The 27,101-nt window shown below is 45.3% G+C and overlaps 2 long non-coding RNA genes across 2 annotated transcripts in view; one reads left to right on the top strand and one right to left on the bottom strand.

Moving 5' to 3' along the window:
* Nucleotides 1-120: 120 nt before the first annotated feature.
* On the top strand, nucleotides 121-25,675 carry LOC148684877 (uncharacterized). The gene is made up of 4 exons (XR_015951547.1): nucleotides 121-239; nucleotides 22,304-22,412; nucleotides 24,222-24,334; nucleotides 25,519-25,675. It is a non-coding gene; the product is annotated as an uncharacterized LOC148684877 (long non-coding RNA).
* LOC148684876 (uncharacterized) overlaps nucleotides 25,244-27,101 on the bottom strand; it is an 18,600-nt gene continuing 16,742 nt past the window's right edge. The window contains exon 3 of the long non-coding RNA XR_015951546.1: nucleotides 25,244-27,049. This is a non-coding gene — a long non-coding RNA (uncharacterized LOC148684876). The remainder of the gene's footprint in view (nucleotides 27,050-27,101) is intronic.

The raw sequence follows: 27,101 nt of genomic DNA, 5'->3' as shown, positions 1-27,101 counted from the left end.
AGAGAGGGATTCTCCCGGGCCTTCTCCTCGCTCCGACCAATCGGACGCTCCGCTGGGCAGCTCCGCCCCCTCCTGTTAATCAGCGCCAGGCTAAGTCCCGGCCTTCGCTGCTTTCCGTACTTAAAGGGCCAGGGTCCTACCACCGCCTCCACCTCGTGAAAAGCTGCAGTGTGTTCTTGTGCATGACTCCGCAAAGGTTAAGTCCTGTCGTGCTGTGTCCCACGGGGCTTATTCCACAGGTAAATGTATCTAGAATGGCAGCCATAGGCTACCCCACCTGCGAGCGCTGAACTCAATATGGGCTTACCTCTGAGTAGACCTGCATAACATAGGATTGCGCTGCTAAATGATTGGCTTCACATTTCTATTGATTTCATAAAAATTATGCGCCGTTTGACTGTGTTTTTTTTTAAAAAAAACACACCTCAAAGCGGTTTACAAAAAGATAAAACAATACCATCGAGATAAATTTACAACTATACTTTAAAATATGCAGAAGTAAAAATACAAAAGCAGATTAAAGTTGTTGTGACGTGGGGTTTGTGATTTCAGCTCTCTTGACAAAACATGCTGGAGACAGTTCTCTAGTAACAGCTCTTTATTAAAGTGAACAAGACTGAAGACTGAGGAGAGGAAAGCTACATTTATAGGAACAGGGGACTAGCTAGGAAGGGATACATTTTGGAGGGAACAATATCAAGCAATCACAGTGCTGCCTTTTGGAGGAAACCAATAAGACAGAGGATCCAAATACAGCAGCTTAAATGAACCAATAGTAGCTGTACCCTCTGGAACCAAAAGGCAGTTACTTTATCCTAATGCAAATACAGACAATAATAATACAGATATAAAATCCTTTGACTCAATACACAACACCCCTCCCCCCCTAGTGAGCACAGCAGACGTAATCCCTCAGGTACTGTGGGGTCCTACAACTTCTACCTGATCTCCTGACAACAGGTGTTGCAGGTTCTGGATTGGGTGTTACCTGTGGTGGAGGGGCTGCTATAGGGGTTTCATCAGGAACAGATGGAGTCCCAGACATCTCAGGGTCCCCGACCTGTACCTCGTCATCATGAGGACTAGCAGACCCTGGTTCATTTGCTGAAGCCCCTGGTGACTGTACCTCTGGACCATTTTCACTCTGGTCTTGCAGCTGTGCGTCATTAGCCAGGGATGAATTATCTGACTCCTCCCTGCTGAGCGCCCGGCGCCTCAGCTGATCTATATGTCTCTTCCAAACTTGCCCATTTTCCAAGGTCACATAATAGGACACAGGTCCACTTGCCCGGGTGATCACACCGGCCACCCACCGCGGACCTCGTGAATAGTTCCTCACCCAGACCAGATCTTCAGGGGCGAGATACCTTGTTGTGTCAGTCTCAGCCTGGGGGGTTGCTCTTGAATTACGGTTTGGCATTTTATCTGGGTGGACATAATCCAGCACCGTTACCAGTCTTCTACCTAAGAGCAGCTCGGCTGGCGACTTGCCCGTCGCAGTACACGGCGTCGCATGCTGCAAAAATAACATTCGCGCAATGCGAGCCGACCAGTTACCCTCCATTAAGCGCGCAATGGATTCTTTGGCTGTTCTTACCATGCGCTCAGCCTGCCCATTGGAGGATGGGTGAAAGGGCGCGGATGTGACCCCTCTTATAAAGTTATCAGCCAAGAATGCCCTGAATTCTTGGGATACAAAAGCTGCCCCATTATCTGATACAATGGTCTCAGGTAACCCGTGGGTAGCAAACAGCTACCTCAACACCTTGATTACGGCAGCTGATGCCATGCTAGGGACCATCGCCACTTCTAACCATTTGGAATATGCATCAACGATAACCAAAAAGACCTTCCCTTGGAATGGCCCAGCAAAATCTATGTGCAGCCGGCTCCAGGGAGTCCTGGACTGCTCCCACCAGTGGATTGGTGCTCTGGCCACTTCTGGCCGCACCTCTTGGCATGCCTTGCATGTTCGTACCCATTGTTCTATGTTCTGGTCCATTCCAGGCCACCACACATAACATCGGGCTAGCGACTTCATCCTGACCATTCCCGGGTGTCCCATGTGAAGCGTCTCAAGAACCCTGTTTCTCAGTGGTGCTGGGATTATCACCCTATCTCCCCATAGGAGACAACCCTTATGCATGGACAATTCGTGCTGCCTTGTCGCATAAGGCCTGAATTTTTCTTCATGCGGACCACCTGGCCACCCCCTCCCCACCCAAGTGAGCACACGGGAGAGAACAGCATCTTTCCTAGTTTTCTCAGCTATATCCGTAGCTGTTACAGGAGCCCCCGGAAGTGTTTCTAGCATCATAATGTGCTCCGCCGGAGCAGGATCCTCATTGCTCCCGCCAGGAAGGGGCAATCGACTCAGCGCATCAGCATGGCACAACTGTTTCCCCGGCACATGGGTCAATGTGTACTGGAACCCATTCAGGAATATTGACCAACGCAACATTCTGGGGGAGAGAATTTGTGGCGTTTGTTTGTTTGGGTTGAACAACCCTAACAGTGGTTTGTGGTCCGTTTCAATGGAGAAATGGCGACCGTACAAATAATCATAGAACCTTTTGATTCCGGACACAATAGCCAGTGCCTCTTTATCAATTTGAGCATAGTTGCGCTCTGTGGGCGACAACGTACGGGAATAGAAAGAGATGGGCTTTTCCGACCCATCCGGTTCCCTATGACTCAGCACAGCCCCCAGACCGTATTGAGAGGCATCACATGCCAGGACCAGCGGCTTTGACTCATCATAATGAGCAAGGACGCTCCTGCTACTCAGCATTCCTCGCAAGGAGTCAAAAGCCTTCTGCTGCTCCCGCCCCCATCGCCACACATTCTTTTTCTGCAATAGTCTATGTAATGGTTCAGCTACCGAAGCTTTCTGGGGTAAGAACGAATGATAAAAGTTAATAAGTCCCAGGAATGACTGCAACTCAGTCTTGTTCTGTGGTCGTGGTGCCTCGATGATGGCCTTAATCTTAGCATCTGTGGGGTGGATGCCTGATGCATCAATTTTAAACCCCAAGAAATCCACAGTTGGCACCCCAAAACTGCATTTTTCTTTTTTCAGTTGCAACCCCACCTCCTTGAACTTGAGCAACACTGCACGGACACGCGCAACCAGTTCCTGTGGGTCTTTTCCAGCAATCAAAACATCATCAAAAAATGGCAAGACCCCCGGCAGACCTCTTAACAGGCGTTCCATGAGCCCTTGAAAAATCCCTGGGGCCACACAAACTCCGAACTGTAATCTGTTAACTCTGAACGCCCCTTTATGTGTGACAATAGTCTGTGCTTCTGCTGATTGTGGGGTTACTGGCAGCTGTTGGTAAGCTTGTGCCAGGTCAATTTTGGCGAACACCTTGCCCCCAGCCAGTTTAGCCAACAGATGTGATACGACTGGAATGGGGTATGAGTTTCCCCTGAGTGCCTTATTGATAGTACATTTGTAATCTGCACATATCCTGACTTCCCCATTTGCTTTAAGGGGTGTGACGATTGGAGTCTCCCACTTAGCAGAGTCCACGGGTGAGAGAACTCCCTGCTTGACCAATTTATCCAGCTCTGCCTCGATCTTGGGTTGCAGTGCAAATGGCACTCGCCTTGGTTTGAGTCGGATTGGAGCCACCCCGGGGTCCAACTCGAAGTCAACTGGGGGCCCTTTATAACAACCCAGTTTTCCATTAAAGAGACCAGCAAATTCCTTGCATAATACCTCACTCATCTCAGGGCAGGTTTGGATTGAATTAAGCCCTGAGATACTCAGTCCCAGGGCAGGGAACCAGTCAGTGCCCAGGAGACTGGGGCGACTGCCCTTCGCAATCACCAGTTTGAGTACAGCCTGTTTGTCCCGGAACTGTACTCTCACGGCACACATTCCCATAACATGGATGCGGCCTGCTGAGTACGACTGCAAGGTTGCCGGAAAGGGCTCCAGAGGGGGCAACTTACCCCTGGGGAAGAATGTCTTCGCGGTCTGGTCCGACACGATGGTGAATGCGGATCCGGAGTCCACCTCCATGTCGCACTGCTGACCCTCAATCTTCACCTTGACGTGTGCCTTGCCTTGCGCTGGAAACTGCACGGCCCTCCCGTTGATCTCCGTTACGTAGTGGCAGTCCTTTAGAAAACGAGTTGCTGTGGGCGGTCTGCGATGCTCCAGTCTAGGTGCTCCTGTCGCTCCCGACGCCGCCGATCTACAGACCCTGGCGATGTGACCCGTCTTTCCGCACGTCCGGCAGATAGCATCCCTGAAACGACAACTCTTCCTTTCATGGTTTCCGCCACAACCTGGGCAACTGCCTCGGCGATCTCTGTGCACTGTGCAGGCCTGACGCACCGACTCGACCCCACGGACTGGGCTCTGGCTCGGAGTAGCCTCTAGCTCGTCCATGGCATGCGCAACTTCTATCTGTGGCTTAGTGGCCTTGCGACTGGCATCAAGCTCCTCTCTTTCATAATTCTCCGTGGCGGTGGCCTCTTTCAAGGCTGAAGCAAGGGTAACCTCTTCTTTAGCCACGATGCGTCTTCTGGCTTTCTTGCTGCTCAGACCACCAATAAACCGATCCAGGAGAGTCTCTTCCAGATTTTGGAAGCCGCAGTGCTGAGCGAGCTTCCGGAGTTCAGCCAGAAATGTGGATACAGACTCCCCAGCATGCTGCTGCCTCTTATGGAACTCCATCCGCCGGGCCATCTTGGTCTCAGTAGGCGCCAAGTGGCTTGTTAGGCAGGCAAGAATATCTTTGAGAGATGTCTCACTCAGCTTCGCTGGAGCAAGTAATGCCTTGGCCAGCTTGAAGGTCTCGGGCCCACAGTAGCTCAGGAATGTGGCCCTTCTTTTGCTGGCATCGGTGATCCCTTGAGCCACTGCAAAGAACTCGAAGCGTTCGACGTAGTCTTCCCAGGTGTGGGGCTCTGATGGCTGGAAGGGCTCCAATACCCTTGGACTCTCCATTGTCCTAGCGGGCAGGGTCGTCTTCTCAGCTGGCCAGTGAGTCTTGTTCTCAGCTGCAATCCGGACTCTGAGGCAGGGTTGTGTTTAACCGCTCCTCAGCATTCCGGATCCCATCCTCGTCGCCAGTTGTTGTGACGTGGGGTTTGTGATTTCAGCTCTCTTGACAAAACATGCTGGAGACAGTTCTCTAGTAACAGCTCTTTATTAAAGTGAACAAGACTGAAGACTGAGGAGAGGAAAGCTACATTTATAGGGACAGGGGACTAGCTAGGAAGGGATACATTTTGGAGGGAACAATATCAAGCAATCACAGTGCTGCCTTTTGGAGGAAACCAATAAGACAGAGGATCCAAATACAGCAGCTTAAATGAACCAATAGTAGCTGTACTGTACCCTCTGGAACCAAAAGGCAGTTACTTTATCCTAATGCAAATACAGACAATAATAATACAGATATAAAATCCTTTGACTCAATACACAACAAAAATCACCTCAACTTTCTAAGGACCTGGGTAAGGTAAAGGTAAAGGGACCTCTGACCATTAGGTCCAGTTGTGACCGACTCTGGGGTTGCGGTATTCATCTTGCTCTATTGGCCGAGGGAGCCGGCGTACAGCTTCCAGGTCATGTGGCCAGCATGACAAAGCCGCTTCTGGCGAACCAGAGCAGCACACAGAAATGCCGTTTACTTTCCCGCCGGAGGTATTTATCTACTTACAGTATTTATCTACTTGCACTTTGACGTGCTTTCAAACTGCTAGGTTGGCAAGAGCAGGGACCGAGCAAAGGGAGCTAACCCGTTGCGGGGATTTGAACCACCAACCTTCTGATCGGGAAGCCCTAGGCTCTGTGGTTGAAACCCACAGCGCCACCCGCGCTGGGTAGGATCTGGGTAGGCTTGTCTAAACCAGAATGTTTTAGCAGGTGCCCAAAAGAGTACAATGAAGAGGTGCCTGTTTGCTCTCAATAGGCAGGGAGTTCCAAAGTGTAGGCACAGCTGCATTAGGGTAACGGTAAAGGACCCCTGGATGGTTAAGTCCAGTCAAAGACGACTATGGGGTGTGGCACTCATCTCGCTTTCAGGCTGAGGGAGCTGACGTTTGTCCACAGACAGCTTTCTGGGTCGTGTGGCCAGCATGACTAAACTGCTTCTGGACACTGTGACTGAAGCCAGAGCGCACAGGAACACTGTTTACCTTCCCACCCTAGCAGTACCTATTTATCTACTTGCACTGGTGTGCTTCTGTTGGTCTGTCCCAGCACTTGCCAACTGCTATGTTGGCAAGTGCTGGGACAGACCAACAGAAGCTCACCCCCTCGTGGGGATTCGAACCGCTGACCTTCCAGTTGGCAAGTCCAAGAGGCTCAGTGGTTTAGACCACTGTGCCACCTGTGTCCCAGCGGGTGTCCTGCATCCCGCGTCACAGCTGCATTGAACGATCAAGTTCTTATAAATACAGAACAGGTGTTATGTGGCACCTGTAGGAGTGCCGGTTTTGCTGATCGCTGCAGTTTTGTGGGTGCATATTGTTATCTCATGGGTAAACTGGCCCCAAATTGTTAAGAGCTTTATATACTAATAGAAACACCTTGAACCTGGCCCAGTAGCAAATTGGCAAACAGCAGATCTCTGAGCACGGGTGTTATACGCTGACAAGGCCTCACTCCTGTCAGCAGTTGTGCTGCGGCATTCGGTACCAATTGCAGCTTCAGGATCAAGTACAAGGGAAGCCCCACATAGAGCTCATTGCAGTAATCCAGTAACCGACACATGAACTACTGTGGCAAGGTTTTCCTGGTCCAGGAATGGCTGTAAGCTGTCGAACCAGCCACAGTTGGTCAAAGACACTACAGGACTTGAACCTCCAGTGACAGAGCTGGATTCAAAAGCACCCCCAAACTGCAAACCTGCTCCTTCCAGGGTTGGCAGCTGACCAGTTTCTCAGACACAGGAGCTACTCACCCACAGTGGAATCAGATGTTAGCACTCTCCCAACTTTGAGAATATATTGCACTGAATTTAGGTAATCTCTGAATGCATCCAGTTGCCAATGTGCTTGCTAAAAACTCCTGATCTTATTTTCCATGTTCCATACTAAATTTTCCACGTTACATTTTACACGCCCACATCAGACACTGCAATCCTTTGCATGTCTTTTGGAAGTTAGCTCCATTGAGTTCAATGGGACTTACTCCACTCCTGTGCATAGGGACTGCACTATTAAACAAATGATGGACACTGAATTATTTTTCTTTATATTAAAGTAAATCTATTCCCTAAATTCACCCTATTTCAATAAATTGAGAAGGGCCGTAAAATGATGATACTGGCATAACATTCCTTTTGTCATCAGTTGCTGCTTCCTGCATGTCACATAATGTTCCTGTCACTTTATTCTAAGCATATTAACTGCCCACACACATCACAGGGGGTGATATAAGACTTCCCAGCAGTGTTCCATAAAACAATTATTCCAACGGATGGCATGTGTGCTGTATTGCATGTTTTGCCAAGGCAAAGGTATGAGCGGAATGGATAAGGGGCTGACATTTACCTACTACTGCCCAAAGTAAATTTTGAACCAAACGCAACCAAATCATTCATTCCTGCCATCAGAACACAGTCGAAAGATTCATGTTAGCACAATATGATTTAATGTATGTTGGCCCCAAGCCAATGCATAAAAATAAAGTCCATCTCAGTTTAAGCCTTGAGACACCTCAAATCAAACACCCCCTTTCAGATATCTTAGCACAGCCTTCTCCAACTTGGGGCCCTCGAGATGTTTTGAGCATGCTGGCTGGGCCTTGTGGAGCTGTATTCCAAACCATCTGAAGGGTCCCAGATTTGAGAAGACTGTGCCCCAGCACTTCTTCCAGCCTAAAGCTTCATCATTTTATTTTATGTATTCAACTTACATGTTGCCTCATGGAAAGTATTCTCTAAAAGATAAAATCAAAACAAACCCTACAACAACTCCATAAAACCATAAATCAATGAAAGCCAACCTGGCAATAATATAACAATAAAATCCGGCCATAAAATCCCATGTAGCCAGACACAAATGAAAACCTTAGCAACCAGTCCTGCAAACCTCAGCCTAGCTGCAAAAGCTAAGAAACGCCCAAATTGCCCTTCTGCAGAAACTAGAATAAAATTAATTATTCTGCTTACTGCCTCAGGTGACATGGATGACATATTTAAAAGATATTAAGGCCTGGGAGAACTCCATACCACCAAATGAATTTGTTACCACCAAATGAACTCCATACCACCTGAGATTGTGTGTGGGCTTGTCCACATTAAAGCATTGTTGAGCTATTAAAATTCATTTACCCTCCACAGAATTAGACCAGAGTAGTCCTCACCTGCACCTATTTGAACCTATATGAGGAGCAACTCATACTTCTCTTTTGTGTTTGGCTCTGCCTTCTAATTTGTTGATATTGTTATGTTGTATGACTATTGGCAGGGTACGTGTATGGATAGCTGCTTGCACACTTTGAGTTTTTTTGGGGTTTTTTAAACCCACCCAGGAAGTGTGCAAAAACAGATAGTCAGGCAACTGTTTTAAAAAATGTGCATTTTTCTGGTTTTGTGAAAATATAAGGGATCAAAAGAATAGTATGACTATGTTGCTAGCAATTGTAAATTTTTAGCACACATGATTTTTTTTTAATTGCTGCAATAACTGGTGCAGAAATTTTTTTAATGCACTTTGCTTGTACAATTTTCTGGTTTTGTGCAAATCTGAGGAATCAAAAGAATATAAAATAAGACTCCATTCAGGACCGTGCTGGAAATATGAACGATGCTGGAAAATAATTATAAGCATAGAGGAAGTAGGGGACGTGGGAAGAGGCGTAAACCTGAATTTACAGGGGGAAAACATGGAGACTGGTGTTGTTTGAGGGAAACATCGTGTGGATGACACAATCCTGCAGGAGGGCAGGGCAGAGATGTTTTACTGCCATATTGTGATGTAAGAAGTTCTTTTATCCCACGCTGGTTCCCAAATTCTGCTCCCACAGAACACTGAGGTGTTTCACCACTAAAATCAGGCAAAGATTGGCTTTTCCCAGTCAGCAGAAAAAATAGCTAATGGCTAGATTTTTTTCCCCAAATCTCATTTTTTCATATGATATCTTAATATATAATAATATGACCATAATATAATATGACATCATATTATCTACTATTAACATTTTTCCTAGTATGAAAGATGACATTAAAGAATATTCCTTGTGTTTTGCAGAGAGCACTATGCTATCCAGGTGCTCTGCAAACTGAGAAAGTTTGGGAATCATTGTTGTAATGTTAATTGTTGTGACAGCCACAACTAATGGGAATCACATGAAAACATTTTGGGGGAGGTTTTTTTTTATAAAAAAATTAATAAATCTGACTTTTAACATTATTTTTCTTCCTGTCACTCTCTGCAGGAGTGCAGTAAGTGAAGGATATGCTGTTTCGTTCCCTCTTGTTGCCTGGGGAGACATGGCATAAACAGCAGATGGAATTAAAGAGAGCACATGAGTGGCATTTACACAGGTTCTAATGAGATAAGAGTCATTCTGGCTGTGTTTGATGCAAATATATTCATTGTTAATACTGTTAATGCTCGCTTATCCTGCACCTGGTATTATGTATTATAAAAGTTTTGCATAAATGTTTGCAGGTGATCTAGCCAAACAACACAAACTCTTCCAACAGGGAAAAGTAAGCAAGGCTATGTGCTTCTGCAGGAAGGACTGTGTACTGTATACCAAAACTGAACAATCCTTTGCGTGTTTGTTGAGAAGTCAGCATTGTTAGTTTCAGTGGAACCTTTCCCCTAGGTGTCTGTAGGATTCCAGCTTAAAAGTCCTGTTTAGACAAAGATATATCAGTGCATTTTTGCAAAGCGCAATGAAACAGTGTGTACAGTATTGTGTTATTTCAGAAAAAGTGTCAGTTGTTAGCTGAATGCAGTGGTTCTTGCACAAGAGAGTCAAATTTACCTGAACTGCACAGTGTAAATTTGCTGGTAAATGATTGAACACCACCTACAAAATAGTGACAGTCTGGAAGCAGCACAGAGGTTTTTAACTAGTTCATGAATAACTGAGGTTTAGGGTTGAGCAGTGAGGCCAGGTTTGATGCTGGTGACACCAAACAATTTGGTAAAAAAAATGGGGATTGTAAAGAACTCCAAAGGATTTATGCAAGTGTAAAGTGATGGAGAGTGGGGTAGAAATCCATAAATTCACATAATCACTGATGGAGTGTGTCAGCAGTGACTGACCAGGAAAGTGATCTTGGGGTAATGGTGGCTAGCTTGAAAAAAGTTATGCCAGGCAATGTGAAAAAGGCAAATGCCATGCCAGGAATCATTAGTAAAGAGATCAAAATATAAAACTTGGAATATCACACTTGGAATACTCTGTATAGTTCTGGTTGTTGCATCTCAGAAGCAATTTTGTTTGGTGCCTCCTAATCTCCAAGCAGTGAGAGATTTCAAGGACGCCAGCTCATATTAAAGGTTCAGCTTCCTTAGAACGAAGGTCACTGGAGAGGGTGGTGTCTTTGTTCATATCTTTTGATGAAGTTCATATCTTTTGATGAAGCATGGAGAGAAAGTCCAGGCAGGGCTGTCTCTTCCCAGGGCAGTCCAAGACAGGACTGGCCCCAGATCTTCTCTTTTACTTGCCAGTGACGTGACCTCCAGGGCTGAAGTCCTGTGCCATTTATCACAATCTTGGCTAGAGCCAGAGAGACTGGATTTACCAGTGTAGTACTGTAGTCTGTTTCTGCAGAAACCCATCTTATAAATATAAAACCACAAGATATGCAACCCCAAATATGACATCCAGGCTAACCACCCAGCCTATAGCAATATTATGGAGATGGAGCGGGAAAGGCCAGCCATAGTACTTATGGGGCTGAAACATCTCCCTTACCAGGAAAAGGTACGCGGCGTTTTAGATTAGGAAAAAGGTAAGTAAGGGATGACATGGTAGAGGTGTATAAAATTATGCATAATAAGGGGAAGTGAACATTGGAAGCTGCCTTATGCTGAGCCAGACTACTGGTCCATCTAGCTCAGTATTGTCGAAGGAACGCAGGTGGTTCTGTGGTCTAAACCGCTGAGCCTCTTGGGCTTGCCGATTGGAAGGTTGGCGGTTCAAATCTGCTTGACAGTGGTGAGCTCCCACCCAGCTTCTGCCAACCTAGCAGTTCAAAAGCATACCAGTGCAAGTAGATAAATAGGTACCGCTGTGGTGGGAAGGTAAACCGTGTTTCCGTGCGCTCTGGCACTTGTTACGGTCCTCCACGTGCCAGTGGAGGTTTAGTCATGTTGGCCACATGACCCGGAAAGCTGTCTGTGGACAAATGCCAGCTCCCTTGGCCTGAAGTGAGATGAGTGCCACACCCCATAGTCGCCTTTGACTGGACTCAGCTGTCCAGGGGTCCTTTACCTTTACCTTTTTTAGTATTGTTAGCTCTGACTGGCAGCGGCTCCGCAGGATTTCAGACAGGGTTATCTTCCAGCCCTATCTGGGGATGCCAAGGAATTGAGCCTGGCACCTTTTGTATGCAAAAAAGATGCTCTACCAATATCTTTCCCCAAAGTGGGTAGAGACGTGTCTTTATCTCAGATGATGTCATCTGATAAAGCTGAATTGTGTGAGAGTCAGGATTGACCAAAGGAAAAGCATCTTCACACACTACATGGTTAAACTATGGAATTTGCTACCAATTTAGATGTATTTAAAAGGGGATTGGACAATATTCAGGGCAGATCAGACTTTCAAAGGCTGCTTACTGCCCATGATGACTATATGGCGATTGCTCAGTCGGTAGAGCATGAGACCCTTAAACTCAGAGTCGTGGGTTTGAGCCCCCTGTTGGGCAAAAGGTTCCTGCATTGCAGGGGGTTGGACTAGCTTGACCCTCTTGGTCCCTTCCAAGGCTACAGTCCTGTGATTCTGTCTTTGCATGCCAGTTGCTAGGGAGCTACAGCAGATGAGGGCTATTGGTCTCAGGTCCTGCTTGTGGGCTTTCCAGAGCCATCTGGCAGCTGGATGAGACATGTCTTTCATCTGATCAAGCAGGTCTTTACTTAAAAGTTCACAAGTATCCTTTCAAAGATAGGTGGGGCAGTTTGGAGTTAGCTGTAAGCTGGGACGAGGGAGCTCAATCACGATTTCCAAAGCCTTGTGCACCACTCACTGAAACAAATTAATTAAGCACATATATGCATATTTGTTTAATTCAAATAAATGATGCAGGCTACACATTGTAGCTTTTATTGATGTGATTCATTAAGGGCACTTTTTAAGTCAACTAAGGCTAAGTGCGCATTAGCTGATTAAAATGTAGCAAGGACGTTTCGCCCACGTTGCCTTTGAAGTCACACGGGAGAGGGAGCAGGGATGTCTTCACCCAATGCATATTATGTCATTTGTTTCCTCATGCAAGCGCCCAAAACTATTCAGTGAAGCACTTGTCTGTGCATATTGTTGTCATCTGCACACACACTACAGGTGTCTCAAATGTACACACACCTCAGCTTAACTGCAACTTGCGTTTTCAAATCAGATGGAAGCTGGTTTGAAGGAAAATGCACTGAATAGCGGTGTTTTTCAAGAAACTACAGAATACATATGGATTGTGGCTTATGTCACATGAACACCAGTAGTAAGAGTACACTAGAACTGGAATAAATTGTGATATATGCCTAGCACTGCAATCCTAAAGCCAATTACTGGGAACTCAATGGAATTTACTTTTGTGTAGACGGTTGTGTGAAAATGTTGTAGCAGGAAATATACAGAGCTATTGAGAATATTCTAGCAGATTCTTGATTCAGCACTGCAGTCCTGGTACTTACTGAACCTTCTTTTTCATGTCTGAAACTTAATCCACCACCCCTCTCCACCTAACATAGATTTCTACTAACTGGTGTTAAAGCTTTTCTCAGCATTGTTTAAAAAATACTGGTATGGGATCCCAAGCATTATGCTCTGCTGAATGAGCGTTGTGAATGGCCCTCCAAACTGTGCGCAAGGGTGGGGAGGGGAGGTTCGATAACCTAAATGCACTGATGACAAAACACCCTTAGACATCCCAGTGGAGGGAAGAAAGCATTTAAGTAAACAGTGATTTATGGCGACTCTGTGTGTGCTGCTGAAACAGACAAATTATTGAATGCCTTAAAGGAAAAAAACAGAGGTCTGCTGGGAGATTGACGATTAAAAGCCACGGGGAAGTAAATCTTTTTTCACCAGAATGGGAAACTGTGCTTTTAGTCCCAGGAAGCAGGTCAATATAGGTCAATGCCTGAATTGGAAACATTAATTCAAGCAACTCTTCTGCCCCTTTTGTTTCGTTCGTTTGTCCGTCCCCCCAGCTCCTCGCTTGATCCTCCACCATTGGCAACCAACTGAAACCAGTTTGATATTATTTTGGTATTTGCATAGCCCCCAACAGAGGTTATTAAGTTTGGACAGTTACAGAGTAAGACCCGTCCTCTCGGCTAAAGTCAGGCTGTATAATGTTGCTTGCAGTGTGCTGTTGCAGTAACCTAAGCAGTATTTGCACTGTGCGTGAGGCTGGCTTCTCTGTCAGTAATACTAGCATTCTTCTAAGAAGTTCATTAATTTACTGGGATTTGGTGTGAGCAGTGAGGAAGCCAACTCTGCTTATGATACCAGATTGTATAGGGTGGCTAAAACAGAAAGGGATTGCAGGTAACCCCAAAAAGGATATTTCCAGACTGTGTAAGAAAGTGCAAACTGATGCATATTGGGACAAAAAATAATAATCATCTGATAACTTGACATACACACTAATGGGGTCTGGAACAAGAGCTTGAGATTGTAGTTGTCAGCTGTGAAAGGGACAGATTAGCATGCTAGGGATCGTTAGGAAAAATATTGAAAATGAAAGTCAAAATCATAATGCCAGCATAAAAATACATGGTGCAACTGCACTTGGAATACTGTGTATCTTCTCTCTTGGTGATATCTCATGGCTCAGGAGCACCACTTGTAGCTACTACTAGAACATCGTCCCACTTGAGATTAGACAGGCACCCTCCTTGCTGAACTTTGGGTGTGTGACCAATATTTTCTTATTTCAGCAGGCATTTTAAGGTAGCGTTCGGCTTTATGACGCATTTTTACTGGTCTTTATTGTTTGAATTGTTCGGGTGGTTGTGTTTTTTTGTAATTTTATGTACACTGCTTAGTATTGTTAATAGGTAAACGTAAAGGTAAAGAGACCCCTGACAATTAAGTCCAGTTGCGAACGACTCTGGGGTTGCGGCGCTCATCTTGCTTTAAAGGCCGAGGGAGCCGGCGTTTGTCCGCTTCCGCAGACAGTTTTTCCAGGTCATGTGGCCAGCATGACTAAGCCGCTTCTGGCGAAACCAGAGCAGCGCACGGAAACACCGTTTACCTTCCTGCCAGAGCGATACCTATTAATCTACTTGCACTGGCATGCTTTCAAACTGCTAGGTTGGCAGGAGCTGGGACCAAACAACGGGAGCTCACCCCCGTTGCGGGGATTCGAACCGCCGACCTTTCAATCAGCAAGCCCAAGTGGCACAGTGGTTTAACCCACAGCGCCACCCACGTCCCTAGTATTGTTTATAACTGATACATAAATACTTCAAATAAATAAAGTTCTGCCTCACCTCTAAAAGGAGCTGGGAAAGGTTCAAAAAAGAGCAACCAGCATGATCAGTGGGGTGGAGCAACTTCTCTACCGTGTTTCTCATAAAATAAGACACGTCTTATATTAATTTTTCCTCCAAAAAAAAACACACCATGGCTTATTTTCAGGGGATGTCTTATTTTTTTATTACCTAAGTAGGGTACAGCATTATTAAGTATGGTACAGGGCTTTCTTGCGCCACCCGCTGAGCCTGCTGCCGGGTCCCAGGGCTTCACGCAGCGTGGCTGAGGCTGCTGCTGGCTGCTGCCGGCTCCTGCAGCTTCGCGTGCCGCCTGCTGCCGGCTCCTGCGGCTTCGCGCGGGTCCCAGGGCTTCACGCGGCGCGGCTGAGGCTGCTGCCGGCTCCTGCGGCATCGCACGGTGCGATGCGGCGCGGTGTGGCTGACGCTCCTGCGCCGCCGCCCGCCGCCGGGTCCCGGGCTTCACGCAGCCGGCTGAGCCCGCTGCCGGGTCCTGGGGCTTCACGCGATGCGGCGCGGCTGAAGCTGCTGCCGGCTCCTGCCAGGTCCTGCGGCTCTGCGCGCCGCCCGCTGAGCCTGCTGCCAGGTCCTCCCGGGTCCTGAGGCTTCGCACAGCGCACGCCAAAGCTCCTGCTGGGGCTTCGCGTGGCGCGCATTGAGACTCTTGCCAGGTCCCTGGGCTTCACCTCTCTCTGGGTCCTGCTGGGTCGGGGCTTTGCGCTGCACCGACAGGCATCGTCCTTTTCCTCTTTCTACCGTAACGGGAGCGCCATCCAGACCTGCTCCCAACACTACCCGGTATGGCTTATTTTCGGGGTATGTCTTATATTGATTCTACTCATGAAAAGCCTGCCATGGCTTATTTTTAAGGCCCGTCTTATTTTAGGAGAAACATGGTAGATATCCTACATGGGTTTTTGAAGGCTCTTTTTATAGCACTACGTTCAGTATGTCAACCAAAATACTGTAACACATTGTTTCCTTGTTTACACCTCCACTGTATCAAATTGATTGTAAACCCCATGGAACACAGTCCTCTCCTCTCATGCTCTGTAGGAGGCAACACACAGCGATAGAGCAGTAATTACGATGAAGATAATGTAATAATAATAATAATAATAATAATAATAATAATAATAATATTGTTCTGAAGACATCTCAGTGAATCTGAATGCAAAATGAACTTGCACCCAGAAGTTATATTTTACCTCAGCTACATTCCTCTTTCTGGTTTAAATGCTCTTCAGCTCCCTAATAAAGCTATTAGTTTTGTTAAAACAAGATGAGACAGTAACATTCCAGTTAAATATCACTTCTCAGATTAATATGTTAGTCCATGGTGTACTTTAATTTCCTCAGGGACAAAGAGTGTTGTTAAAAAGCATTATGGTTATATGCCTGTTATGTACTCTAAAAGTATGAGTCAGTAGTCCTTTAAAAAAAGTTAACAGACCTTTTTGTTCCGGGATGTTCTATCTAGGAAAAAAAAATACTGCAATCCAAACAACTGAAACAACTAAATCCTTTGGTATTCAAGCACAATATAATATATCAATCATAAAACAATAATTTGATGCCTGGCATTCTTCAAAGGTAAATTATATTTTGGGAAAAACAATGCAGCGTCTCACACAAGATATATGTGGTTGAAGCTTGTATTGTTTTGGAGGCTAGCCTGTTTATGAGAAGGTTGTAAATGAAGACTAGTTTCAACCATGCAAGCAAAGCTGTAAAATGATCATGGTTGCGGGCTGTGTACACAACCGTACATTTGAAGCACATTTCCTTCCTCTCAAAGGATCCTGGGAACTTTAGTTAAAGGTGCTAGGAATTGTAGCTCTGTGAGGGGTAAACTACAGTCCCTAGGAATTTGGGGGTGGGTGGGTATGCCCTTTAAATATATGTTATGCAGTGCTTTTTTTCTATTAAAAAAAATGTTAAGGGGTACTCTCATTTTCCTACTCATATTGAAATACTGCCCCTCAATGAGGCTAAACTTAGATTCACAAAATGTTTAGGGGGTATGCGTACCCCTGCGCCCCCCCCAGAAAAGAGCACCAATGCTATATATGCAGCCATAATCATACATGGACATAGCATGAGCAAGGGAAAAGCACACAAAAAGCGTGTGAAAGGGTTTACTGTCCATTGATGATAAACGGGCAGAATGAGCAAGCCTGTCTTTCATTTCAAACCAGCTTTCCTGTTCAGTTCTGGGTAATCAGGAGCAGTAAAATCCCAGGCATTCTCCTGTCATGTTAAGTAAACGGGTGGCATGTGTGTGCAGGGATGAACATGTCATCACCACACCAGTTGACATTCTCCACAGTTGAGCAATACATTTATTATAGGGTTGCCAGACTCAATAGACGAGGACAGGACTTCTGTGCTTTTAATTGCCCTGCTCTCTTTTGAGTCTGGAAACCTTAAAGAGAAACCAGCAGACCCTTTGTTTAATTTCCAAGCAAAGGGTCTGCTGGTTTCTCTTTAAGGTTTCCAGACTCAAAAGAGAGCAGGGCAATTAAAGGCACAGAAGTCCTGTCCTCTATTGAGACTGGCAACCCTAATTTATTATAACCAACTGAAATGCCATGAAGTAATGAGCAAGCACTCATTGTCTCCTTCCTTCCTTCCTTCCTTCCTTCCTTCCTTCCTTCCTTCCTTCCTTCCTTCCTTCCTTCCTTTCGGACCAGCTTTGCTTTCTTATAGACCTTTGTTTTGTTTTTTAACATGTCCTGGAAAATCAAGATGCTGTACACTGGTACAGGGGCAGCTGCCTATTTCAGTTAGGTGCCCTCCAATTTATGGAGTGTATAGTTAAACTATGGAACTCACTTCCACAGGAGGCAGTGATGGCCACCGACTTGGATGGCTTCATTTATTAAATAAAATGGAAAATGTAAGCGGTGTGTGTGTGTGCTTGTGTGCGTGTGTGTTATTGGGGTTTGTTGTTGTTCTATGTATTTTGTGGTTTTTATATTGTAATTTTACGTTGCTTACTGCCCTGAGATCTGCAGAGGAAAGGCAGTATACAAATTTAATTAAAAAGAATAAAAGAGGATTAGACAGATTCTTGGAGGCTTTGGCTATCAATGGCCGCTAGCCACAGTGGTTAGGTCAGGGGTCCCCAAACTACGGCCCCTGGGCCGGATGCGGCCCAATCGGCCTTCCAATCCGGCCCGCGACGACCCCCGCCGCCCGCTGCCGCCGCCCGCTCTCACGGCACGCGGCGCAGCGACGATCTAAAAAATCGGCAAAAAATCGCCGAAAATCCTTTGTGCGCATGCGTATGGGCCTCTCCCGACCCGGAAGAGGTCATTTCTGGTGCACTTCCGGGTCGGGGGAGGCCCATATGCATGCGCACAAGCGATTTTCGGCGATTTTTTTCCCGCCCGTGTGCGTGTGCGCATGCGCACGGGCGCGCACTCCCCCGCCCTCCGGCCCGCTGCGCGCGCACTCCCCTGCCCTCCGGCCCGCCGCGCGGTAAGTCTGGGGACCCCTGGGTTAGGTTCTGCCTCTGACGGAGGCAGTATGTGTCTGAATGGCAATTGCTGGGAATCACAAGTGCTGTTGCTCTCAGGAGCTAGCTGCTTGTGGGCTTCCCATCAGCAGCTGGTTGGCCACTGTCAGAACAGGATTCTGGACTAAATGGACCACTGGCCCTCATACAGCATGTTCTCATGATGGTGATGAAAATGACAATCTGGAGGTTGGGGGGGGGATAGAGCTAGCACACTCATCTTTGTGGCCTACTAAGAGAGCTATGGCCTTCCAGGACTTTAAATTGTGTTTTAGGCACAATTGTGTTTTAGGCACAATTGTGTAGAGGAGGCTCGCTTGCTCACACCTTTGCCCTCCAGCTCAGGGTGGGGTGGCACTGAGAGGCAGAGCTTCTTGGCACAACTCACCCCAGCTCTCCTCCACATGATGCCACTTCTGTGGGGAGTCCTAACTCCTGAAGAGAGTTTATGTTTTGGTGGTAATAGCCCTGGCATAGCACAGCCACCTGGCATGGCATGGCATGCCCGCCATCTCTCCTACCCCACCCCCAAAGTCTTTTTATAGAAGACACGTAACAAGTGCTCGCTCTATTTCTCGGAGCCTGAGAAGCAAACGGACTTCCAGATTTTAATGGAAAGCTACAACACGTCAGTGAAACGTAGCTAACGAATGCAGAACATGGCAATTATTGCACATGGAAGTTGCGGCAAGTTTTTTTTATTTAAAAAAAGGCTTTTTTAAAAAAAACACTTGGGAGTGTGAAGTTTTCCTTCTGCCAGACCTTAGACTGCACTTTGCACAGGCTTTTTGTCATTAAAATACTCTTATGTAAGCCTAATTGACACAGTTAAAAGAGCTGTTACTCACAGATGTCTGTTGCTATAGTAATGGGGGAGAAAGGCAGAATGCTCTTCACCCTTCTCAAAATAATAGACATTATCATATGTAAAGGCATTGTGTCTTTTTTTTTTTTGTAAAGCTCCTCTTCAGAAGCCAGGCACTTTGTACATGTTGTAACAAGGATGAACCCTCATTAAGGAGTTCATAATAATTTTTAACACCTGCCAAAATGATGGAGAGGGAGAATGAATGCAAGTGTAAATCATAATGTTCCAGGATATATGCTTTTCTAGTGCTCTCAACTTTTTTTTAATGGGGTTTTTAAGGAAATCGGTATTGTTCCCATGGAATTGAAATTAGTATCAAAAGCTCTAGAAAGAGAAAACGTGGTATTATTTTATGTGGGGTTTTTTTTTAGCCTCTCCTATTCCCCTCACAAAGTGGTTCAACAATCAGTCCCTCTTCCCAAGGAATTCTGGGAACTGTAGCTCTGTGAGGGGACTAGGGGTCTCCTAACAACTCTCAGCATCCTTGAAGTCACAAATGTGGGTGAAACATTGTGTTAAGTATGGCCGCCCTGTGTACATGTCCCGTGTACATGTGAAACCTGAGGAGGCGCAGGACCCTAGACATTTGGTAACTTTCTTCCACCAACACTGCCGCCAACCTGTCTGCTATTGCCCCTGGAATACAGCAGTAAAAAAAAAAATGGATAGCTGTGAATATATTTTTGCTTTCATATTTATTGTCCTGGGGGAACTCTACTGGTGCCCTTCCAGAATGAAACCCAATACCTTCAGCATGAAGAAAGATGCTTTGTTTTTATACATAAGATACTGAAACGCATTTCAGGATCGATGTCAAGTGCAAGTGCCAGGCAGACAATATTGCTTATCTTTTATTTGCAATGCAACCTACTATGTCGCTATTTACTTGTGCAAAGCCTTTAATGAAACGGCTCCAAATCAGGCTGCCCAGCCAACCAGAACATGTCACTCTTGCCTTAACTTTTCTCCCGTGCTACAAATGGGTAAGCTGTTGGAGGTAAATACAGGTTGAGGCAGGCCCCACCCGTCCAGGCTTTTAAATGAGTTTTTGAAGTCTCATCATTTCAGGTTGCTTTTTTTGCTTGAAGGATTTGTTGTGCGGCGTTTTTGAAACCGTTTCAGAATTTGTAATGCCAGCACGTGCTGCTTTAACTGCTTATGTTTATTGAAATGTGAGGTTGTATTTTATTATTGTACAGTGGTACCTCTACTTACGAATTTAATGCGTTCCGAACGCACATTCGTAAGTCGAAAAAAATTGTAAGTCGAATCCCATAGGAATGCATTGGCAGAAAAAATTCGTAAGTAGAAGCAACCCTATCTAAAAATTCATAAGTAGAAAAAATCCTATCTAAACCGCATCCAAGATGGCGGACGGAGCTCCATTCGTAAGTAGAAACATTCGTAAGTACAGTGGTACCTCGGTTTATGAACACAATTGGTTCTGGAAGTCTGTTCATAAACTGAAGCGTTCATAAACTGAAGCGAACTTTCCCATTGAAAGTAATGGAAAGTGGATTAATCTGTTCCAGACGGTCCACGGGGTATTTAAACTGAAGCGTTCATAAACTGAAGCGAACTTTCCCATTGAAAGTAATGGAAAGTGGATTAATCCGTTCCAGATGGGTCCGCGGAGTACTTAAACTGAAGCATTCATAAACTGAAGCATGGGTGTAATTGGTTCCGGAAGTCTGTTCATAAACTGAAGCGTTCATAAACTGAAGCGAACTTTCCCATTGAAAGTAATGGAAAATGAATTAATCCGTTCCAGATGGGTCCGCGGTGTTCGTAAACCGAAAATTCATAAACCGAGGTGTTCATAAACCGAGGTTCCACTGTAGAGTTATTTGTAAGTAGAGGTACCACTGTATTATGTTGTCAGCTGCTTTGCTTTTCCCTGAATAATAATTGTCCTGAGGTGGCCGATAAATATTTAAATAAAGGAATAAAGTAGGGATTTGAACCAGGGATGTAGCTAGGATTTTTGATGATGGGGTAGGCTTTTGTTGGGGGGGCAGAACCTCATATTTGTATTGGTTTTTATTTTATTTATTTTATTTAGGGGGGAAGCCCCTGTCCCGCTGGCCACGCCCATGATTTGAACCTGGGTCTGAGGTAGGACCACTGAGAGGTGGGTACACAGAATGTATGGATGTACTGCAAGCCTTCAGTCAGCTGGACCCCCAGACCCTGAACTCCCCCCCCCTTTTAAAGTAAGTCTAGTCTTCTTGGAAATAAAGTGATGGAACAAACTGTACATGTACCATTCACAGCCATTTCTGTGAGATAAGCCTTCCTGGTTTTGCCCACCTTTCAGTATTTTTAGCTAATGAGTGAAGTTGGGGCTGTGGGTGTTAGCAGCAAGTCAGGTTAATTTTATGTTTCATTTTATTTTTCTTTCTATACTCTCTCTTCTTCCTATAACTAACTAGTGAATTCTCAGACTAAAAGCAAAAAAGGGAAAGGGAAAAGTGATATTATTACTATTTTTAAAGTATATTTTAAAAAATTTCAGATGATGACAATCTGTGTTGTTTTTAATAATGTCTTCTGTGGACTTTATAGCTTTGCGTTAACTCTGATTCTTTAGATGGAACTTGTGTTCTACTTTATCCATAGAAGCTGCATGTGTACACCACCTTCTGTTTATTACTCAGAGATCTAGAAAATGGTATCTTTGTTCCAGCTCAAGTACAATACAGTATGTTCATGCTAAGTCTATACACAGGCCCTCCATTTCAGATACTGTGGTGTATTTTGACCTGGCAGCACCATTAACAGCTTAGTTTGTTCTGATAGCAGGACAATGTTTGCTGTCCTTGCGAGTCTGGCAATTACATCTGCTTACAGCACAGTCTGCCTGGTATTTACAAGTTAATATTTGCTGCTTTCACTTTTTCAGGTTTCACTGCTAATGCTTTAAATTAAGCCACAAGGGAAGGCTTGACGCTGAAGAGCATTTTGCCTAACACCTTTCCCAAGCTGTCACTTCTGCCTTAACAATGCATTCCTGATTTTGCCACAGCTATGCTACTGGTGTTTGCTAAAATCCTGGAAGTAAAACTTCAATTTTTAATTGTTAGATCTGGCCACTAAAACTTTGGCTGAGGACCAGTTTTAACCAGAGGGGTTAAAGGTAAAGTCTCTCTGTGTGTATATGGACCTGGTGTGTCGCTGTACTAATGAATGAAAAAGAAAATATTAAAAATGGCCTTTCCTGCTTTTGCAGGGAGCCTTTGCTTATTACATGTCTCTGTTTTATTTCTTTAAAGTGTTTATTGGCCTCTCTTCTGCTGAAGCTGCCAGAGTGCCTTAAGCATAAAACAACACTGCAACCCAGCAGTTATACCACTAATGTTCAATGAACAAGCTTACTCTCAGGTAAGTTTGCATAGGATCGCAGCATAACAGCAATTGTGTACTGGTGATGTGCTAGCTAAGGGACAATAGGATTTGGTGAGTGCACTGCTACCAATGTTTTGGTATTTTAATGATTGTATGTTTTAAAGTAGGGTTGTATTTTTTAATTGACCTTACTGATTATCTTTTGTAAACCGCTTTCAGGTGTATAAATTTTATGAAAGAATTTTTTTTTTTAACTGAAAAAGCAAACACACCAGCAGAATGCAAAATTCTACGCTGTCATAGTGGCAGAATGCCTAAAGCGGGACAGAGTAAAGGATGGGACGTCAGAGGAACAGGGAAGAAACACACAGGTCTCTTCCACCAGTGTGGTGTAGTGGTTAAGAGCCGTAGACTCATAATCTGGGGAACCGGGTTCGCTCCTCCACATGCGGCTGCTGGGTGACCTTGGGCTAGTCACACTTCTCTGAAGTCTCTCAGCCCCACTCACCTCACAGAGTGTTTGTTGTGGGTGAGGAAGGGAAAGGAGAATGTTAGCTGCTTTGAGACTCCTTAGGGTAGTGATAAAGCGGGATGTCAAACCCAAACTACTCCTCCTCCTCCTCCTCCCCTTCTTCTTCTTCTTCTTCTTCTTCTTCTTCTTCTTCTTCTTCTTCTTCTTCTTCTTCTTCTTCTTCTTCTTCTTCTTCTTCTATGCTGTGGGCACATCCCATCAGTGGCACTTCTTTAGTCCAGATCTGGAAGAATAAATGTCCCTTCCATAGTCTTGCCCCAGGCAGGCTCACTGGGCTGCCTCCCCAATGTCCCCTACTGTTGCTGCTGCTCCTTCGCCATGGAAGGCTGCTGAGCATGAGAGAAAAGGAGCCAACAGCTACTGCTTTTGGCTTCGTTCCCTGGCTCCTCCCAAAATGCCATGTCACATCACATGACATGTGTGTGATGTCACCCGGCGCCTCAGTCTGGTGCACATTGGTGCCTCTGTCCAGAAGTCAAGTGTTTCTCATTGCCTCCTGTACTTGAATTAGACAACACACAGCGATCCCCCTTTCAGTTTCCAACTCTGGCCAAGGGCAAGTCCTTTATATGACCCGGAAAGAAGATTCTAGAAAATATTGGAAATACAAAATGAACTCATACAGGTGTGGATGTTGGGGTGTGTGAGGGTGAAGCAAAGCAAATCAGGTGGGGTAATACCAGCCCTTTAAAACCATAAAACAGCTGTCTGCTCCTCAGCCAACAGGAATGTATGTACAATCTTTAGCAGAATAAGCTGCTTGTCTTCCTGGCCAGCTTGCCTCTGTTAATGTTGCCTTTATGGGAATCAGAGAAGTTCTGTCCACAGCAATCTAGTTGTTGCAACTCTGCAGGGATGGTAATAAATGTAATGGAAACAGGTGTCCAATGGAACGGAGAAGCAGATTCCACACACAGCTGTGTCTGCCTCGAATAAAGGTTATTTGTTTCACAGTCAGAAGGCACTGCTTAATGGACAATTGAAAATGGATCATGGTTAATGTTTCCATTAAAAAAACAAAGAAGAAAAGAGTCTTTAACTGCGTAAAAAGCAAAAAAATCCAGTGTCACCTTAAAGACTGACAAATGTGTTACAGCATAAGCTTTCTTAGACTAGAGTCCACTCCATCAAATGCATGGTGTTATTCTAAGTTGCCAGGTGGGAGGGGGGGAGAGGGAAATAGAGAAGCAGTGAGGTCTGTAGGAAATGAAATTCAAAGAGGAGAGATTGTGACCATTAAACCTTAAATGTACGTAACAATCTTTGTGACCAAACACAAAGCAATGTTGATGAGAGCACAAATATCCTGGCAGAAATTCAACTGGAAATGATGGGGAAAGATTTATATCCGTTGTCCAGAAAGGCTTCACCTGCTTGTTTCTCCACCCTCAACTCTCCTTAACTGTAGGCCAAACTTCATGTTAAGGTAAGGCTATTTTCAGGGGGGGGGACATTCTGAGATGTTCCTGCCATTGATTTTTATGGCCAGTGCATCAGGCCCTAAAGGCATTATTTGAGCTCTTATGCAAACAGGCAGTGCAGTGATTCCACATAAGTTGTATAAGGATGCCAACTTTTTACTACTGTAGCCCTCTGCCTTTAACAGTAGCTTGACACACAAAAATTAAACAGGTGTGTTTTTGTCAATGCAAAAAGGCGCATATATATATCTGAGGTGGGGAACCTGTGGCCGTGAAGATGCTGAGCTATAATTCCAGTCATCCCTGATTACTGGCTGAGACTGGTAGAAACTGGAGTCCTAACAACATCTAAAGAGCCACAGCTCCCCTCCCCCTTCCCTGCTTTAATGTAAGGTAAAGAGACTTACACGAGTCCATATTATAGTTCATATTAAAGTGGACAGAGGGAGACCAAGCATCCTGAAAAGATTCACTGACTATAAATATCTTTGCTGCCAAATCCGATAATAGTGCTTTCATGTATACCAGTGTTTCCCAGACTTGGGTCTCCATCAGTTTTTGAACTACAACTCCCATTATCCCTAGCTAGCAGGACCAGTAGCCAGGGATCATGGGAGCTGTAGTCCAAAAACAGCTAGAGACTCAACTTTGGGAAACACTGACATATACAAATCCATTCAGAGAGCCCTATAGCACATTTCGAGCATTTAAGGGCACTACACAGTCAACTTACCTGCACAATAAGATAAAGCTCGTTTTCCTGAAGTACACTGGCTTCAGTTCTATAATAAGTGTTGATATGGAAAATTGCCCCTAAAATGCGCAGCCTTTTAGGAAGGACAGACGCGGGTCGGAAGCTCCAAAATTTGCACTAAGTTCAGCTCCGCCGGGAAATGACAGAGACCACACGATGCTGTCAGGAAAAACAAACTGATCCTTTTATTACAGAAAAGAAAGAACTACAGCTGTAGGGTCCCTGCCTCAAAGAATGTAGCAAGGAACCCCAGGAAATGGTGCATCTCCCTTTTATACCCTTCTGTCCCCACATGGAAATCCCTGGACTGGGAGGGACGGGAAAGACAAGGAAAATGGGTGCTGATGGGATTAACTGGATGTTGATACGACTTCATATGGTGAAATGTCAATCGCTCTCCTCCCGTTGTTGATGGTTTTCCCTTTGTTTGATCAGTCTAGATGGGAGTTGAGCTGGGGCCTTTCCTGGCGATTGCCGAGGGGTTGGGGTCCATCCGGCAGGTGTTTCCCCCCAGGTCACGCAAGGATGATCCCTGGGATTATGTAAAAGGTGACACTTCTGGAGGTTTGAATAAACTGTCCCAGTTAATCCATCTTTGTCCATGTGTCTTTTGAATCAGGATGGCGATGGGGCAAGGTTCAGGTGGGCTGGGGTCATACACGGTTCAGGCAGCATTTCCTTTTACAGGAGACATATCTAATACAGAGAATTCTATGCAAAATGTAGTAGCCCTGATATATAAAGGTTCTGAGACATAAAACAGCAATTCTAATACAGAGAGATCCTAGCATACGTCATGAATATGACAGCAATTCTAATACAGAGAGAATCTAGCATTTGTTGTTGTTTAGTCGTTTAGTCGTGTCCAACTCTTCGTGACCCCATGGACCATAGCACGCCAGGCACTCCTGTCTTCCACTGCCTCCCGCAGTTTGGTCAAACTCATGTTCGTAGCTTCGAGAACACTGTCCAACCATCTCGTCCTCTGTCGTCCCCTTCTCCTAGTGCCCTCCATCTTTCCCAACATCAGGGTCTTTTCCAAGGATTCTTCTCTTCTCATGAGGTGGCCAAAGTATTGGAGCCTCAGCTTCACGATCTGTCCTTCCAGTGAGCACTCAGGGCTGATTTCCTTAAGAATGGATAGGTTTGACCGTCTTGCAGTCCATGGGACTCTCAAGAGTCTCCTCCAGCACCATAATTCAAAAGCATCAATTCTTCGGCGATCAGCCTTCTTTATGGTCCAGCTCTCACTTCCATACATCACTACTGGGAAAACCATAGCTTTAACTATACGGACCTTTGTCGGCAAGGTGATGTCTCTGCTTTTTAAGATGCTGTCTAGGTTTGTCATTTCTTTTCTCCCAAGAAGCAGGCGTCTTTTAATTTCGTGACTGCTGTCACCATCTGCAGTGATCAAGGAGCCCAAGAAAGTAAAATCTCTCACTGCCTCCATTTCTTCCCCTTCTATTTGCCAGGAGGTGATGGGACCAGTGGCCATGATCTTGGTTTTTTTGATGTTGAGCTTCAGACCATGTTTTGCGCTCTCCTCTTTCACCCTCATTAAAAGGTTCTTTAATTCCTCCTCACTTTCTGTCATCAAGGTTGTGTTATCTGCATATCTGAGGTTGTTGATATTTCTTCCGGCAATCTTAATTCCGGCTTGGGATTCATCTAGTCCAGCCTTTCGCATGAAATCTAGCATAATTTAAGGCAAAAGGTTCTGTAGTGATAATCTAAAGGAGTCTGGGGCAGAGGGGAAGGTGGAGAAGGGAAATGTGTGAGCTTATGCTAACTGTTGCGCATATGCAGATCCTTAAGCCTTCCTTAAGGCAGGGTTGCGTCCAAGCAGGAGGGGTGAAGGTCTCTGGAGTGGAGCAGAGGTGAAGAAGGTGGCGTAGCGAGGGATTCTGGGTAACTTGCAGCTATCAGATTCGGTCACCCCTCTCTGTTCATTAGTAATGGTGTCCTGCAAACACCCCCCCCCAAAAAATATGATTTTATAACAGTGTACTTAAGGA

The sequence above is a fragment of the Zootoca vivipara genome, chromosome 8 (assembly GCF_965207765.1).
Source record: "Zootoca vivipara chromosome 8, rZooViv2.hap1.1, whole genome shotgun sequence".
Lineage (NCBI taxonomy): Eukaryota > Metazoa > Chordata > Lepidosauria > Squamata > Lacertidae > Zootoca > Zootoca vivipara.
This window is presented reverse-complemented; position numbering and strand designations above follow the sequence as displayed.